General features: G+C 36.6%; 1 protein-coding gene across 1 annotated transcript in view; it reads right to left on the bottom strand.

Annotated features, from left to right (window-relative positions):
• Window positions 1-10,829: 10,829 nt before the first annotated feature.
• Window positions 10,830-19,115, bottom strand: part of LOC306663981 (uncharacterized protein) — a 326,186-nt gene continuing 317,900 nt past the window's right edge. Inside the window, exons 4-5 of the transcript XR_013764604.1 lie at window positions 14,629-15,233; window positions 10,830-11,902 (exon numbers count right to left, since the gene is read on the bottom strand). The gene's annotated coding sequence lies outside the window, so the exon portion shown is untranslated. The remainder of the gene's footprint in view (window positions 11,903-14,628; window positions 15,234-19,115) is intronic.

Raw genomic sequence — 19,115 nt, 5'->3', positions numbered from 1 at the left:
CCCACCTCCCATCTCCCCAAAGCCTCAGGGTTTGATTTCCCTTGAATTGGTTCTGGATCACTACTTGCTAACAATACATGTGTGTCACCAAAGATTATTTAAGGTGCACAGGGAAACAAAAAGAGCGCCAAGACTAAGGAAAATCTACCGGATAGGTGCCAGAATCAATTTTTGAGTTTGAGATTAGACCTTACATTGGAGTTATAGTGAAGATGACCACTCAACACCCTTGCAGAGCTGAGAATCCCTTCTCTAAATCAGTAGGTCTCAGCCTGGAGGCATGCTGGTGTCACTTGAGTGCTTTTTAAAAATTAATTTATTATTATTTATTTCATATTGGGGATTGAATCCAGGGCCCTTTATCACTGAGATATAACTATAGTCCTGCTCATTTTTATTTTGAGACAGGATCTTGCTAAATTGCTGAGGTTGGCTTTGAACTTGCAATCCCCTGCCTCACCCTCCCAACTCTGTAGAATTATAGTCATGTACCCACCTGAACAACTTGTAAGGACACCTATGCCAGGGTCAATCACGAGAACTTCTGATTCCATTAATCTATGGAGGAACCATGCTATTGGAATGTTTTACAATCTACCCAAGTAATTCCAAGAGCCAAGGTTGAAAATTATGCTTCTAAATGCATGGGTATTTAGCCAGGGAATGCACATGCACATACACATATATAATATGTTTTGAAAGGTTGGAATTATTGGGGGAGGGGCAGGTTGTTAGAAAAAGGAGAGTTTATATACATCCATATATACAAATATATTTATATACAGATAGTAATACACACAACACACACACACACACACATGCACACACAGAATAGCAGGAAGATTTCCTCACCTTTGAACCTGGATTGATGAACCACTAATTTTTCCCATGACGAATGCAGGTGGACAATCAACTAGCCCAAGTAGCAAAAGAGTATTTCTAGAACTTAGATGTGCTAAGACTACATGTAAGCAATCTATTGCAATAAAAGATATGCCAGCTATCTCCAATACCATATTTCTAGAGGTGACTGTTTAATAGAGGTTGATAACCCTCATGCACTTTAAAATAAAAATCTGAAGTGGAATAACATGAGAGATCTTTCCTATAATATCAACTGTCACTCAGATACTCCGATCTTAAAAGAAAACACACACCCAAATAAATGTCAAAAGAATAGCTCTCTCTTTCCTTTTTCCAACAACCTGGCCCCAATACTTCTACCTTCCAAAAAATGAACATTATTCAGGAAATGATTTTAAAAAAAAAAAGGAACAAACAATAAACTGAGTTGTAGAACAGGAAACAGAAAAGGGAATGGCATGCACTGGTTTCCTACTGTGTATCAAGCACTGCGAGGAATTTTTCCTATGTGATCTCACTTGTCATCAAAATAAACCATTACTAAAATCATCTTCATGGCAGGTGTTTAAAGTGAGACTTTGAGGGTGAAGTGATTTTATTCAAGGTACCACATCAGGAAAGCAGCAGAAAAGGGTTCAAAATGCAGTCTTTCCTAGGGGTAGTGTGGCACGCAGGAGGCTGAGGCAGGAGGATTGCAAGTTCAAAGCCAGCCTCAGCAACTTAATGAGACCCCAAACAACTTAGTGAGTTTCTGTATCAAAATAAAACATTAAAAAAAAAAAAAAGACTGAGGATGTGACTCAGTGGTTAAGCACTCCTGGTTTCAATCCCCGGTACCCCCCCCCCCCCCCCCCAAGAAATGCATTCTTCATTGTACTGTGCTTCTTCCTCAAATCAGATTAGATGGAGTAAAGGAGCTACAGAGACTGAGCAGACTGGAAATCAGAAAATTAAAGAGACAAATGCCAAAAGAAATATTTTTCTTTCCCTTCTTTCTAGAGCAGAAATACTGTATCAGGGCTTCTGGGTGGGAATTTGACAAGGAATGCGGAGGAAGCACAGGCTAAAAATGACTACATGGAAATCCCGCGATGACATAGATAGGAGGGTCAGCAAAATCAGGGACGCGAGAAGAGCACCCCATTCCTGATAATAAGCAGAGAGCACCAAATGTCAACGAGCGCTCCTGTGAGAAAGGAAACTCTTACCTGCCCCTCATCTCTCTAGTAGAAGCACTTGAGAGACCGCCCAATGGTCTCTTTCCCCATGTTTTCTTTGTAAAACTATCACGTGCAAGAAAATCTCTCGCTTTCTCCCATGCTGATTTCATACAAGAGCCTGTTCATCATGGCAACATGGTACAAAGGAGTTTGGGAATGTTTTCTAATCTTTTTCAATGTGCAAAGGGATTCTGAGAATGAATGAAATTGTTCTTTTCCCACCAAGTAAGTGACATCGGCAAAATGCACCCAGGAAATGGAAGCATTTGGCACCACAACAATTTTGAGCTTATATATTTGAACTACCTTGACACCTTAAGCCATGATTTCATACAGAAACCCACTTTCCACTGTGAAATCATTGTCATTGCTAAAGGGACAAAATGACTCCTCAGCAAATGAAAAATTAAATTCTAGTCATTTACTCCAATTACTATATAAAAGTATAGTGATATATAAAAGATTATTTTGGGTCTATGAATAATTCTCAATATTTTAATTTTTAAAACTCTCAGGGTAATCATCTTTAAGATCTTATCAAATTATCTAAGTGCTCTGATTTGAATGTTTCCTCAGAATTCATGGTGAAATGTATTTATTTATTTTATTAATTTTGACAGTAGTGGGAACTGAACCCAAGGCTTTGCATAAGCTAGACAAGTGCTCTGCTGCTGAGCTACATCCCTATCTCTCATAGTGAAATTTAGTTGCCACCGTGACAATAGAAGTTGAGTATCCCTCATCTGAAGTGCTCATGGACAGAAATATTTCAGGTTACCAATTATTTTGGATTTTGGAACATTTACACAGATATATAATGAAATATCTTGGGGATGCAAACGGAATCAAAGCAAACACTTCATTTCCACTAGATATACACCTTAAATACATAGCCCAAAGATAACTTTATATAATATTTTTAGCTCCATTTGTATTTTAACTAAGACTTGTCACAAGAGGTCAGGTGTCGAGTTTTCCACTTGTGGCATCATATCAGTGATCAAAAAGTTTATTGTATTTTGCAGCATTTAGGATTTTGGATTAGGCATGCTCAAACTGTATTGGAAGATAGGATGTTCAGAACTAATCAGACTGTGGAGACTCTGCTTCATGAGTGAATCAGCTCCTTTGTCTGGGAAAGGTGGGTTATGGCTTTATTCTAAAAGTGAGCTCGCTCACACTCCATGCTTTCTCACCATATGATGCCTCCTCTCTGATACCATGTGGCAAGATGATCCTCACTAGAGGCCTTGATTTTGAACTTCCCAAATTCCAGAACTATGCAATAGATTTCTTTTCTTTATAAATTTCCCAGTCTTTGGTATCCTGTTACAGCAGCAGAAAACAGACTTAGGCATTGAAGACACTAAGCCTCCATGAAATTCAAGACATTGTGAAGCTAGAGAGCATTTATGACTAGCTCATAGACATCTATATTCTGTCCGTCCATTCAGTGTGTATGTGCCTTTTTATTGTTTTATTTTGAATCCCAAGGAACAAAACCAAGATAAAAATGAACACAAAGCAGTCACTGTTGTGCTAAAGAGTGGGATGATATCAGAACAGCCAAACAGGTTATCTGTTAGCAAAGCTGTTTGAATCCTTTGCCCCATTGGTTTCCCTGTTGTAACGGTTGCTTTGGCCTTTTCCCGCACTTGGAGAAAACCTCATTCATTGCATTGTCACGTCTGTGAAATAGAGCCCTTCGATGACAACACTGCCCCGAGATGGAAGGTCACCTTTGCTTCGCTATCAGGCAGCTAGGGAAATGCCGTCATATCTCAGGGCTGGGAGTATGTCACTGAAAGGCGAGGCTGCTAAAAGAGAAACCAGATAGAATACTGGCCTCCCACACATTCCCTCCGATAGGAAGACACTCCACTCAGGAGCAAATGTCATGGCTGGGCTGGACCGCTCCTGGAGCTACAGTGCCGGGCTGGAACGAAAGGTGTTGATAGCTGCCAGGAAGCCGGTTTGCGATACAAAAACAAGTATGTCACAGAGTAGCTACATTTCCTCCCTCTTTGTTCTGTTGCCCTAAGCCAGAGAACTCTATCACTGTAAATCAAACACTAAGGCAGAAGACAAAGCACAGAAAAGATGGTGTGGAGACTTGATTAAATTTCCGAATTAGCAACTCCTAGTTCAGACTCACCTCATCTGAAAACAGAAGCAGTTCCTCTCATGGGGATGCATAGGCCACTATTAAGAAAAACACCAGACACCTTCTTATAATCAGCTCTATTTTGAAATAAAGGTTTTCTTACACGCATGCTATTCTTAAGCTTGATGTAAAATAAATTTTGAACTATTGCCCTTACTGACAATGTCGGCAGGTACTGTTCACCACCTTTTCAGCTGCAATTACAGTTTTCTGAGGGTCAATTGTTCTTCGCTTTATTTTAGGCAACACTGGCATCTTTAAGAAGTAATTATTCACTTTGTAAATTTCCTGGGCCTTTTGATCCTTCCTCTTCTCCTCTGCTGTATTATCCTGGTCTCATTATTCACTCTGTGCCAAGGGGAGGTCAAAGATATAGGCCTCACACCAGCCAGCATGGCTCCTTGGAAGAACGTTTGGCTAAGTACTTGATGGGAAATACCTTAAATTCCTGGCTGAAATAGGTTTGAGAATTTTCCATTGTTTTTTTTTTTTTTTTCTTTGCTTTGCTTTCATCATTTCCAATCCAAACTTATAATTGAAATATAACTGCTTTATGTATCAGCATCTGGACACAATGCAGTCTATTTATGCAATATGGCTGTAAAGATGTTTGGAGCAGTGGAACATCTGGTAGGGAAGAGGGGTTTTGATACTTGTCTAAACTATGGATGTTATAATTTTTATTTTTCTCTCCAGTGTTTGTAAAAGAGGAGGATTTTCCACATTGTTGACACAAACTGTGTATTGAAATCATATGGAGATCTTTTTCAAAACACACATATGCAATATCCATGCTTAAAGATTCTGGTGCAGTGGGTTATGGTGGGGAAAAGGCATGTGTGATTTTTAAAACTTTCCAGTGATTCTCATCTAGACCGTTGGTTGAAAACCAGTGGAAGAAGATTTATTCTTTACACAATTTTAAAAATGGTATTACATTGACATTTTAAATTTTTTAGCTACTTCTGTATTTTCCATTTTTAAAAGAATGTTCTAAAGCCAATTAAATGCTTTTCATATACATTCATATTTTCATAGCTGACTTTTTTAAAGAATCCACTCCATTAAGTTTCATGCTAATATCCTGATTGCTATATTCATTTTAGTTGGCAAAATTAGACTCTCACTCTCACCAATTAGAAAGCAGACATAAATTCCCAGTATAAAATATAAAGTTACATGCTATATAGTAAACAAAAGATTGGATTATGAGCCAGAAATGTGGGTCTGAACCACTGTGCAACTGACTTGAGTTCTCATGATCTGCTTTAGTTAGGTGTGGGATTGGTTCATGTGAGTCCTGAGGTCCCTTTTGGCTTCAGCAAGTGACCCATTCACACTGTGATCCCATGTGAAATGGACAGGCAGTTGCCAACCCAACAGAAATCATAAGTACTTGGGAGGTTACCTTTGCTGCCTTCTGGAAGATTGCAGAAGCTATCAAGTCAGGAACACCCAGGCATTAAGCTTCCTCTGTACCATCTGCCCCAGCAAGCCATGGTTTGGTTCACCCAACCTGTTATCGAGGTAGCAGGCCTTGCACTGACAGCTTGCCTGTCAACTTCAGTCCTGTTAGATTCATGACCCCTAAAGGTATTAGTTGCCTGATTGACTGATGGTGACTGACATGTATACACAATTAACTCTTCAGTCTCACTAACCCTAAAATGAGACCCATATGTTCCCAATCTACAAATGTGTGTCAGTGTCTCCTCCCATGGTGGAATCACAATCAGGCACATCCAGAGAAGATGTAGACCAGTGATTTGTAAGCACTTTTGCAGTCATGCAGAATTTCCACTCCATTGACTAATCCACACCACACTTAGTAATGCCTGTCTTTCACGTGTGTTTTTATGGCCACCCATAAAAGATTGAACATACAGAAGTGCACTTTTTTTTTCAAATTAGTTTTTAACTACCATTGACTTATGAGTTCATTTCTTTTGTTTGCCTCTGGACATTTTAGTTATAATACTTTTCTATTATAACCATTTCTGTTCAAAGTTATGCTACGTAAGAATTAACAGTATATTAATAGTCAAGTTTTAACACATTATATACATCCACATGTTTTACATGATTTTTTAGGAATAGTTGTTTATTTGAGCATCTGTGACAGAAAGTAGATAACTATTGAATTTCCATCTTTAATTTAGAAATGTTGACAATTTCTTGAATATGGTACTGAGTGAAGCTTGACTGGATGGATTTTAGATCTATCAACCATTTCACAGTTTAAATATATGCCATCTCCTTTTGCTTTTAGGATTATTTAAAGTTGTTTACTTTTAAAGGAAAGGAAAATAGTACTTTTTCCTATCCTGTTCACTTCCCAGGGATAGTAAACCATCGAAGGAGAAACAATGTCTAATCTTTGCCATACCCGCAAACGGCAGTTCTCTGCACCTCACGAGTGTCATTAGCCGAGATTGTCATGCACCCTCCCCTAGTGTCCACACACTGACCCACTACTTCTCTGTGTACTCAACCCACATCCAGTGAGGGTCCACTATGGATAAACACTCCACAGAGTAACAAGGAAACCAGAGGTGAATAAGAAAACGTCATTCTCACGGAACAAGGATGACAAAGTAGTAAATAAAAGAATAAAGAAGAGACTTTTAGAAATTATGGGATGTTGGGGGGAAGACGTGGTAGAAGCTGGATTGGGAAGTGAGGAAAGGCTATAAGGAGGAGGTGCCAATTCAAGTAGGGCCTTAAGGAGAAGAGGGAAACCAGCAGGTGACCTGGGGGAAGAGAACACAATGGCTGAGGCCCCAAGGCAGTCCCAAATGCGGCATGTTCGAAGGACAAAAGGCAGTGGTGTCAGTAACATAGAAGATATAGAAAGAAATCAAAGAAAAAGGTGAGTCACAGCAAAAATATTTAAAAAATGGAATTTATTCTAAGTGTCATGATGTGAATGAGAGGGTTAGTCTACATGCAGTAGGGAGCTGTGAGAAGTACTTTATTGTCAAGCGAGCATAGATTCATAAATGATAGGATTAGCAGGGAGAAACAGTAGAAGAATATGTGTGAGGAGGTAGGATCTTCCTCGTAGGATGATGGAATGATTATTAAGCACACATAGGAGTCTTATGTATTTTCAGTATTCAATAAGCATTAGACGTGAGTATGATTTCTTCTTATTCCTGATTCTGATGATGATCAGATGATTATTTTCATTTCTATAGTTAACTTAGAGGGGATGGTGACTTGAGCTTGGAAGTTAGTGCTGGAGATATAGGGAAATAGATGGCTTTGGGGTATGTTTGGGGGTACCTATTCACCTTTGAAGGCCCAAATTGTGTCAACTCCTCCTTGACATTTCCCTTGCAATGACCATTTCTTCCTCAACACAGTGGTAGTAATAGTCAATAGGTATTATTAACACGATCACCTTGAATCCACTTCATGCCAATTCTAAAACTCATTCAGAAAAAATAAACATAAAAAAGCATGTTTGCAGTTTCTTGAGAATGCTAATTCTTAGACTGAACCCTAGATGTCTTTACTCAGTACGGAAAAGAAATTAATTTTTCTTTCAAAACAAATATTCCAGTTAACTCAGATTTGGGTAGCTGTTTAACTTTACTTGACATACCACCTGTCCTAAATTTGAAAAAATGAAGACTGAACACAGAGATTTAGGTGTCCATAGTGTATAAATAGTAATAAAATCCATCCACATGGATGTAACTACTTGAAGAGGGTGTGCAGAGTGGAAAGTAGCCTTAGCACTCAACCTTAGGGAAATCAGACATCTGAGGGCTAGGTGAAGGAAGAACATGGAAGAATACAGAGAAAAGGAAAGCCAGAAGCTCTGTCAGTTTAAGAAGTTTAAGAACAGGAATTTTTTTTTTTTTAATGTGTGATCACAATGTTCTTTCCTACAGCAAATAATACCTGTGTTTGACTTTCTGCGTTTTGCATTGTAATATAGCAGAGAATAAGATGTACAAAAATCCCTGTCCTTATTAACATGTAGTCTGGTATCGAACAGAACAGGGCAGTGTAAAAAAGAGAAGAGTTTTAATAGAGTGTTGCTTCACAACCAAATTGCAGTGGGTTGAGGAGTGAATAGGAGATGAGAAAATGGACACAGGAAATGTGACTTAGACTTTCTAGATGGCCATAAAGGGAAAAAAGGAGCAGCCCTCCCTAACATTCACATCTAAGCCTTGTAACCTCGGTGATGCTACACTGCTACCAAGAAGGGAAAATTTAATTTTAAATTCTAACAAGCAAAAGTATGAATGTTGAAAGAACTAACATACATTCATGTTCCCAGGAGCAGAAAGAACAAAAATAGAACCTTTTGTAGAATGGTCCAAAACACTAGCACATGATAATTCTTCAATTTCTAGGTAAAAAGCTTTTTTCTTTTTTGTTTGCAGTATATTCCAGGGTTATTGAAATAAAGAACATGAGCCTAATAGCTAAGAAACAATAATCAAGCATGAAAATTATGAACTAATATTTATCAAAGTTGGGAGATTTCTTAGCAAAATAGAGGTAGAAAAGTGTTCAAAACTGACTCAAATATAAAAATACAGGATTCACACTCATTTTCTCCCTTTCTGATTCATTTCTTCCTATTCTTCTCTCTGCCAACTAAAATGAGCACCTTAGATGAGAGAAATCAGCTGGAAGTTCATAGTGCACATTCCTTTAAACTACAAAGCAATGTGGGAATGCTTTATTCTGAACTCAGAAGACCTAAGAGTCATTTCCCACTTGAACAAGTAGGGCCTCCTTCTTTCTTTGCATTCTTGCTTTGCATTTTTTAAAAACAGGGTTGGGAGTGGTCTCTTTTGGTTTGGTTTGGTTTGTTTTTCAGTACCGGGATCAACCTCAGGGCCTCATGCATGATAAGTAAGCATCGTACCATTGAGCTACATCCAGCCCCTGGATATTCATTTTTGAGGGCATCATTTTTAATAATCAAAATAGTTCATTCTAGGTATACATTAAAAATTCATCTTTTTGAACTTTTCCATGATTTTTTTTTAAAAGCCACCAAAATTTCAAATATTTTTGGCATTCATGGCATATATTCAGCAAAATCATGCTGCATTAAAAGTCAACCTGGAAAAAGAAATATATGAGAATTATTGTGTGATTTCAGAAATAAAATAAAAGTAGATTTATTCCTTACACTAAGTGAATTTCAAGTGCACTGATGATACAAATAAGGGAACCACATGAAAATGAGAAAAAATTATTTACACACAGAAACCACAACCAATGTTTAACTGGATAAAAATATAAAACCTTGTATAATAAAACAATTATTAGAAGTTTAATGACAAAGAAAAACGAAGTACTTGCAATTATTTTAATAGAACTTTCTTAATTTCCAAAGATTTCATACAATGCGTTAAGAAAAAAGAGAAATGGTCCAATGAGAGAATGGCAAGGACTATGAACAGCAGCATCAAAGCATAGGAAATATTAATTTTTAATTAATAAATAAGTAGAAGCCAATAGAATAAAATAAATAGAAGAATGCATTCATTCATTCACAATTACTTAATTGTAAACAAGAACAATTCCCACAACTGCATGAGTTGGAAGTCTTGTTACTTCATGATCAGATAGGCAGACACTTACTCAAGTATCCCTGGCTGGAAGAGCCACTGACTTGCAATGCTTTAGCCTATATACAGTGAATTTCCCTATACAGATCAAGTTGTTTCTGGACTTTTAATTCCCTTGGTCTATTTGTCTATCCCAGAACAAATGCCCTAATGTCTTAATTATTGTTGTTTTATGAAAGATTTCATATTCGATAGGAAAAGTTCCACCACAAAGGTCTTCTCCAGAAGTTTCTTAACTCTTTAGGGCTCTTCGTACCTCAATAAAATTTCAAAAAATCAGTTTTTTTTTTTTTTTCTGTTCCACAGAAGAAAACCTGTAGAAATATAAGATTGTTAATATATTTCTGGAGGATCAACTTTTTTAAAAATTGCATATTACTCTCCATGAACACATACAGCAATTCATTTATTAAGAATGCAAGAAGTTTCTTTGATACTATTTATAATGTTTCTGTAACTTCCAAAGTATCATTTGTGAAAAATGTTTTTGGTTACAGAAGGCTAATTTTTTAGCTACTTGTTTTTTCTTGTATATAAAAAGCTGTTAGACTCACATAGATTGTGAGTCTACTGGATTTTCTGAATTTCTGTCCCACTTCCTTTTTGGCCTACAGTACCTGTTTTAGAAAAGAAAAAGATGTGGAGGATTCAGTAGAATATTATCACCTCTTTTTATTACTCTTGCAGTGAGCAGGTATGGTCTATTCAAACATTTTGCCTGACAGTTAGCATTTGCAAGAAAGAAAATGATCATTCTCCCTTGCTTGTGGGATTTTGACATCATGCCTAAGCTTCTGGACTTCATTCTCATTACTTATATGTGCCCATGTTGAGCAAAAATGTTACTCTAATTGGGTTAAAAGAAAAAAAAAAAAAAAAAAACTTCCAGAGTTATATTACAGTCACCACTAGAAAGTGAGTTCTGCATGGTAGGCATCTTTTTTTTTTTTTTTTTCCCCATTGACTAATGCTTTGCATACAGTGGGCATTTAATAAATACTGTTGACTAAACATTAGCCTACTTAGATCTATTACAGGAAATAATACTTAACACATTCTATTAGGAAGGCCATGTGAAAGAGGAGATCACAAATAATGAATGAACATTTATGCTGCATGAATCATGTTCCTTTGAAGCAAGGTCAGTAGGTGGTACTTTCCTTTTATTATACATCTTTGGATTGTTTTACAAGCCTTTCCCTGGTTTGCAAGTTTTTTAAGCCATGCTAAAACATTTAAAAAGAGGAAATTTCAAATAGATAAATATAGTAGTTTCTCTGCATGATTGTTAATATTGATAGGAAATATTTTTAAATAGAAAAAATGAGGCTCATTACAGTGGGTAACACCATTTTGTTTGATAAATATGAGCAGAGAATTTAATAATTTTGCTATAAGGTGATTTCTTTCTTTAAACAAACAAAAAAAAGATAACAATTCTTCCTTGATCACTCAATATGTATGGTGGTTATGAGGTAAGAAACAAGTGAATTTCAACTTCATAGATGACTTCTGTTCTTGTACTAACTTAATGTCAATCTTGGCCATCAGTTTTCTGATACGGAAATTAATTTCAGCTGCAGTCTTTATTTAGATTTAGCAATGACCATATTTTCTTCTATTATTGGTCCTCAACCCAGGGGAACTTTACCACTGAGCTATATCTCCAGTATTTTTGTTTTTTTATTTTAAGACATGGTCTCACTAAATTGCTGAGGTCAGCCTTTATTGTACAATCCTCCTTCTTCAACCAACAGAGTTACTGGGATTACAGACATGCACCACCTAATATTTAAATCCCCCAAATTATTTCAACACTGCAATTGTTGTTAGAATTTAAGAATTTCCATGACTCAAGGGAAAAGAGAAGGCTCTACAAGGAAGGATTTACCCTGAACACATCCCTGTCCTCCTCCCTTTTCTTTAACCACTCTGTTCCACAAAAAGTGTATAGATGCACCTGCATAGCACATCTGGAAACACAAACAGCATGAATATTCCTCTCAGCTCTTCTTCTTCATGACAGCATTCATCCTCAGCACCTCCTGGGCCTGTCAGCCAGAAATGGTCAAGAAGGGCATTAGTTTCTTCAGGTTGTTGTAATAATAAATCACCTCAAATTTAGAAGCTTAAAACAACAAAAACATAATCTCTAGCCATTCTGGAGGCCAGAGTCCAAATTCAGTTTTACTGTAATGAAATCAATGGGTCAATATGGTCATAGTACCTGCAGAGGTTCTGGAGAAGAATCTGCCCCTTGCCTCTCCCAGCTGCTGGTTTACTGGCATTCCTTGGCTCATGGGGCTGCACCACCACAATCTCTGCCTGTACGGTCACGTTGTCTTTTGTCTCTTATCTGTCCAGGCTCTTCATCAGTCTCTTTCTTCCAGAGACATTTCTTTTTTTATTTTTTTAAATTTGTTCTAATTAGTTATACATGACAGTAGAATACATTTATGTGTTTTGATAACTACATAAATGGAGTATAATTTCTCATTTTTCTGGTTGTACATGTTGTAGGCTCACATGGGTCATGCAGTCACATATGCACATGAGGTAATAATGTCGTTGCACTCTACAATCCTTCCTACGCTCATTCCCCTTCCTCTCCTTCACTCCCATACCTAATCTAAAGTAACTCTATTCTGCCCTAGCACTGCCCCACTTTTTGTGAATTAGCATCAGCATATCAGAGAAAACATTCAACCTTTAGTTTTGTGGGACTGGCTTATTTGGTTTAGCATGATATTCTCTAACTCCATCCAGTTACCAGCAAATGCCAGACTTTTCTAAAGTTATTTAAGGTCCACCTTGTTAATCCAGGAAAAATCTCATCATGATATCCTTAATTTAATCATACTTGCAAAGACTTTGCCAGAGAAAATAACAGAGGTTCCAGCAATCAGAACCTGATATTTTTGGACAGTCATTATTCACTCCACTGGAGGGAGAAGTCTGCTCTGCCCCTTTTGATCATGACAAACCAAAAATCTCTCATTCTGCATTCCATGTCCCACAGATTAAGTAACATCCTTCAATTTATTCTCTGGCCATAAGGTCAATATTTGGATTTCCTATATTTTGTTACTTTTTATTTCTCAACATATTCGGAACAAGAGGAAGGAAAGGGGATGCCATTTATCAGGGGCCCCTTTGAAACCCAGTAGGAGAAATGAGATGAAAATAATGGCATAGATAATAGCAGGCTGCCTGCTTGAGAAACCTCCCCTTTAACACATCCCACTGTGAAGAGGTCAAGAAGCAAACACAAAGCAAGATAGGAAAGAGAATGGGAGGCAGAGCACAAAGATCTAGACCTAATTCAACCACCGTGTGCATACTCATTATACACAGTGAAGTATGTACATACGGCACCTGAAAAATATCACTGAATTAATAATTTAAATCATGATTATGCCTCTAATTTCCTACCATATTCTCCTAAATAGACATTGTAATGAAAAGCATATTTTATTTACAATTATAGTTTATGAACCCAAATGTAAACTGACAGTAATGAGAAGATGGTGTCACTAAATCCATTTTAATGTAAATTGCCACATTTAAAATATTCTGAAAGCAGAGAGGGCAGTTAATGAACCTACTACTGATATCCTTGTCAGAAATGCCTGGCTTAAACCCTGATCTTCTGTTTCAGACTGCATGATGATCGCCTCCTCATCGTTTAAGTGTTTATTGTTTCTCCTCATGATACTCTAATTATAACAGTTTTTCTTCCCTGCCCCCTCCTAGCAGTCAGCAAACCTGGGTTGAATTAAAAAGGAACAACTCTTTGGCTATAAACACAAATCTGTCTCCCAAGCAAGAGCTGCTTGCTGTGCCCATAGCAGGGAAAAGCAATGATGTAACAAGGGTAATTATAACCTGTGCTAGCTGGTGTCACTGAAGAGAAGAGCCTGTCAGCATTTCACTGTGAATAATAACACCATGCCTCTGCTGACGTGAAATGCCGAGTGTTACTGCCTTGGTTCTCGGACAGCTTTAAGTCTAAGAATATAATTTTTAATTGAAGAATGTGCTACAAAATGCTCTAGTTGCTGCAATCATGGTCTTATAATGCAGTCCTTGTTTCTTAGTGGTACCCAACTCTCGAATTCTGAGCTGCTCCTGGACCTGAGGTCTGGGTCTTAGGAAGGAGCCATGGAACAGTGATTCCAGCTGAAGGTGAAGAGGTGGAAAACGCCAAGAGTTGACTCTGAAGTTCTTTTGGAAAATTTCTTCTCTCACATATGTGTTCTCTTGGTGGTATTTTAGTTTGTGTTATCCAGAGACTCATAACAATCTGATGAAAAATTCATAGAAACTAGAGAAAATAATGAAGAGGCCAAGGTTCTTCAAATTCCCCTGGAAAATGAATGATTTAAGGAAAATTGATGCAATTCCTATCACATTGTAAAAAGTCCTCATCTTCTGAATATGTAAAGAACTTCATTAGGAACTATTAATAACCCAATAGAAATAAGAGCAAGCAAACATGCACATTCACTTTATATAAATAAACATAAATGTAAAGATGTTTAACTTCATTCATAACAAGAGAAATGCAAATTAAAATCACACTGACACACTCTCTCTCTCCAATTAGATTGGCAAAAGTCTTGGTCTGCCAGTATGCTCTGTTTGTGAAAATATAGGGAAACAATCTCATGGATTGCTGATTAGAGTATTAAATAGTCCAGATTCTATATTAGTTTTCTATTGCTGCAGAAGCCAGTGACCATAACTTTAGAGGCTTAAAACAAAATAAACTTAGTACCTCATAGTTTTGTAGAACAGATGTCCAACATGAGTCTCACTGGGTTAAAGGTAGGGCTACCTTCTTCACTGGAGACTATGGGAGAATACATTTCGAATTTTTGTGGTTGTCAATTGAGGGTCACTGTCAGGTTCCAGAGACAGCCCACCTTCTTGTTTCCTGATTCTCATCTTCTATCTTCTAAGACAGTAATGGTGGGTCAAGTCCTTCTCAAATCACATCTGCATCACCCAGTGTTCCTCATCCTTCTTCCACAAACACTCATGTGAGTAATTCATGTGAGTAACTTCCCCTCTCAAGATTCTGAATCTTCCTCACATCTTCAAAGCATCCTCTGCAGTGCAGTGTGACATCTTCACAGGTTCCAGGAATGAGGCTATAGACATTTTGGAGGGGACACTCTTCAGTCTAACACCAAGGCAATTTGTCCTTAACTCAGTAATCTCACCTCTGGAAACTGAGTCTACATATGTAACTGTGCATACACACAAAAAATGACTATGAAACTACTTATTCTTTGTACTATACTTTGTCATACAAAAGAATATAAAAGTTTCAAGCATCCAACAGCAGGGCACTGATTAAACTATGGTAGATCTCATTTCCTGTGGATTAAAAAAAATGAATAAATTTGTACTGTTATAGAAAGATGTTCAGATAAAGCAATTGATATAAATATATATACATACATGTAAAGACATTTTTAATAAACAGAATTACATATAGATCACATGACTATATATAATGTTACTTTGACAGAATGAATCTAATATTGATATTGATGTCTTTGTAAAGATGCCTAACTTAAAGCTTCCTTATATAATAGCATCCATATGTGTATAATATCCCCATAAAAAATATTTATTTTTTATCAATATAATATTAGTCTATTATACATGTATATACTCATAAAAATACCATCTCTGGATAAAAATATATAAAGAGAACAAAACTAAAGTTGTATTTTTTTAATAACAATGGACTATAACACAAGAATTTAATTAAAATGAGATTGTCTATAGAGTATAGATAAGTAAAATAAAACTAGACCAGGAAAAGGTGGGAAAGTAAAGCCATCTTTTTAATATTATTTTGATATTTGAATTCAGCGATTGAAACAACTTATGCAAAAATATAAATTAAAGTAACAAGCTAAAAGATTAAAGTCCAACTTCCAAGAAAACCTGGAATTGGGAAATGGAATATTGTCCTGCAGCAGAATAGATTTATCTTTTTCTTAATGTATGAAAATGCATTTTGAGTAAGATAATGCAGACAGGAACACTAGTTTATATGGGAGTTTGTTTGGTATTGTAGTTATAAAAAAAATGAACAAATGTTGGATAATGGATGGGTATTTTTGTAGCACTGGGAATAATGCAAGTGGAAAATCCAATGTGTTTGACAGTAAATGTGTTTGAATGTCTAATAATACTTTTGCTGCATTTCCTATGCTTTTCAGTTACAGAGTTACATTTTAATAAAAGATTAAATGTCATTAAATACAAATTTAGCATTTCAGCTTGGCACAAGCTTTCCAGTCTCCCCAGAAGTTAAGAAAAGGATGTGAACTGAACAACACCATTCTGTACCCAGGGCCAGTCCTGAGGTCAGTCCCTGAAATCCACCATTGTGACAGTACCCTCAAAAATGACTCAGGGTAAATGATGAACCACCAAAGCTGCAACTCTGGGGATGCAGTGTGAAATTACTAAGAGGGGGTGCAGCATTCATTATTACCTTGGGTCTTCACATGAACTGAAAGCACTGGGTTTGGTCTCCAGAGATTTGCACTCAATAGAGAGCAAAAGCTGCTGTCATGCCTCCATTAAATGTTTTTTCTGATGCTGAGAAGAGGGAAAGGTAAGACAGGAAGGAACAAGCAGCCAATGGACAGAACCTACAGAAATACTATGTGGGTTCTTACCCAGATTTTTTTTTAGGTCTTTTAATGATGTGGTAAATGTCCAAGATACATCACAATCTTAGCAGTATTTTCTCAGAGTGGTGAGATTTATGCAATTTTTGTTTATTTTGTAGATATTTTTTCAAACAAATCTGGGATAAGAAAGACTACTACCTATTATTTATTTAAAGGTCCAGGTTTGTATAAATTTCTCATACCCTATAATAATAATTTGAAACTTATCAAGTGTTTCTCCACCTATCGTTCCTCTCACATTTATGTTATTGAGCTTCCTGGCTGATTCTGTGCCTTCTTGATGTCCTCATCCTCCTGCTACCTGTGTTGTTTGCTTTCCAGGTATATTCAAGGACATTTTTTGAAAGTGAAGTCCAACAATGTGTGTGTGTGTGTGTGTGTGTAAAAGAGAGTGACAGAGGAGAATGACTACTTTGTAGTATAAAGCACACCCTACAACACAAAAAGTTTTCCCAGAGGTAGAAGAAGGGAAGAAAAATCACACAATCATTCCTACTTTGTTAAAGAATATTACTGCTGCTGTTTGCAGCATAATGACCAGTTTATTTGTATACTGACATTTTTATTGACTGATTCAGAACCAGTTCTCTGAGTAAAAGGAAATTTTTTTCTTATTAAGAATTCCACTTAGCATTAGTCTAGATCTCAGGTACCTCCTTCATTTTTAAGTTACAAAAATACCTTTTCTCAGCATGCTACCAATTATGAGCAGCCTACCCTCACGTAGACTCATTTTTCTATACTACTTCTTCATACTGAGATTTTATCATATTCCCCAAATCGCAGCAGAGATAATGCAGTGGTGGTGGTGGGGGGGGGATCAACACTAATGAATCTGACTTGAATTTTGATTTTACTTCTCTGCTGGGTGACTTCAGGTAGGTGACTCAGCTCCTGGATCTTCAGTGTCTTTGTCAATGAGAAGCAACAAAAGCAAAATAGCTAACCAAGTTTGACATTTGAGAAAGAACACTTGCTTTCATTTCTAGCCTTAGGACTCGTACATAATTCACATGGATACAACGGAAAATTTGGAACCCATTTAAAAAGCACCTTATACTCCTGAGAGAAACCTATCACAGATCATGTCAAGGCAAGATAAACACTAAGTGTGGAGAAGTACATTATTTATCCCAATAACCTCAAATGTTCTGGAATCCAAAATTTATAGTAACTCAGCAGAGCCTGTGTGTTGGTACCCTAGGCAACAGCTGAATGATCCCTGTGCTGCTGCTCTCAGAAAATAGCTGAACATTCATAGGGTGGTCCTATTCATAAAAAGACAACAAATTCCTCTAAAAATTCTAGTATGGTCAATATGTAGTCTACCCATGATCTAGAAGGAAATAAAAGACCTATAAACTTTTAAGCTTGTGATCACCTGGCTCACAAAAGTAAATTATGCATTTGCAATTCTATCATTTTACTGAGACTCAATTATATAGAACATTTCAGGATTCCAGTTTAGTTAGACATCAGAGTGTGAAGACACTGTTCTCAAAGTGTCCTGTACTATATATATATATATATATATATATATATATATATATAGTATGTCCTGTGTGTGTAAATATATATATCCCATTATTTGATATATATATATATATATATGTTTTCACAGACCTCATCTTAGGAGGAGAGGAAACTATAAATCAAACTGATGTGGTTGAAAGTGGAGGAAGAAGACCAAGCTATGTTGGATGTGAACAATATTTTTCCACTCAATTTTGTCCTTTAGGGAAACAAACAGAAAAACCTCACTAATCCAATATGGATCTCATCAAAATGGTTCACAATTCTAAATAGTTTTGATTCCCTAGTCAAATAGATGTGCTACTGTTTTTTTAATTAAAACATCAATGACTCAAAATTATCCAGATAGTGTATGATCAATGTTCTTCGAATTAGTGAAGTTTTCCCTATTGTCTTGAATGGGATTTATATAGTGAAAACAGAATATCAAACAGTATAATTCCTATCTACTCAGAATGTTAATCACTTCACATGTGTATGTGTATGTACAGACACACACAGCCACATGCTCAGACATACACACCTGTGCACACATACACACATTGAGATTGCTTTAGATTGTTTCCCAATTCTATGAGATAACCCATAGCTAAAGCTCAAAATGTCAGTGATGTTAGAAATGGTCATTTATTGCCACTGTGGCAGTCAAAAAAGCCACATATATATCAAAGCTTATTGCAGCACAATTCTCAATAGCTAAGTTATAAAACCAATCTAGAAGCCCATCAACAGATGAATAGATAAAGAAATTATGGAATATATACATAATGGAATATTATTCAGCAAAAAAAGAAGAATGACTTTAATAATAATAAAGAAGAATGACTTTTAAAAAAAGAAGAATGACATTTAATTTCCAGTAAATGAATGGGTCTGGAGACTATCATGCTAAGTAAAATAAACCAATCCCCAAAAACCACAGGTCAACAATTGTCTCTGACATGTGAATGCTAACCCATAATAAGGGGGAGAGTGGAAGAATAGAAGTTCAGTGGATTAGACAAAAGGCAAT

This window comes from Sciurus vulgaris (genome assembly GCF_902686455.1).
Source record: "Sciurus vulgaris genome assembly, chromosome: 6".
In the NCBI taxonomy this organism is placed as follows: Eukaryota; Metazoa; Chordata; class Mammalia; order Rodentia; family Sciuridae; genus Sciurus; species Sciurus vulgaris.
The sequence above is the reverse complement of the archived record's forward strand: the minus strand, read 5'-3'. Positions and strand labels throughout refer to the sequence as shown.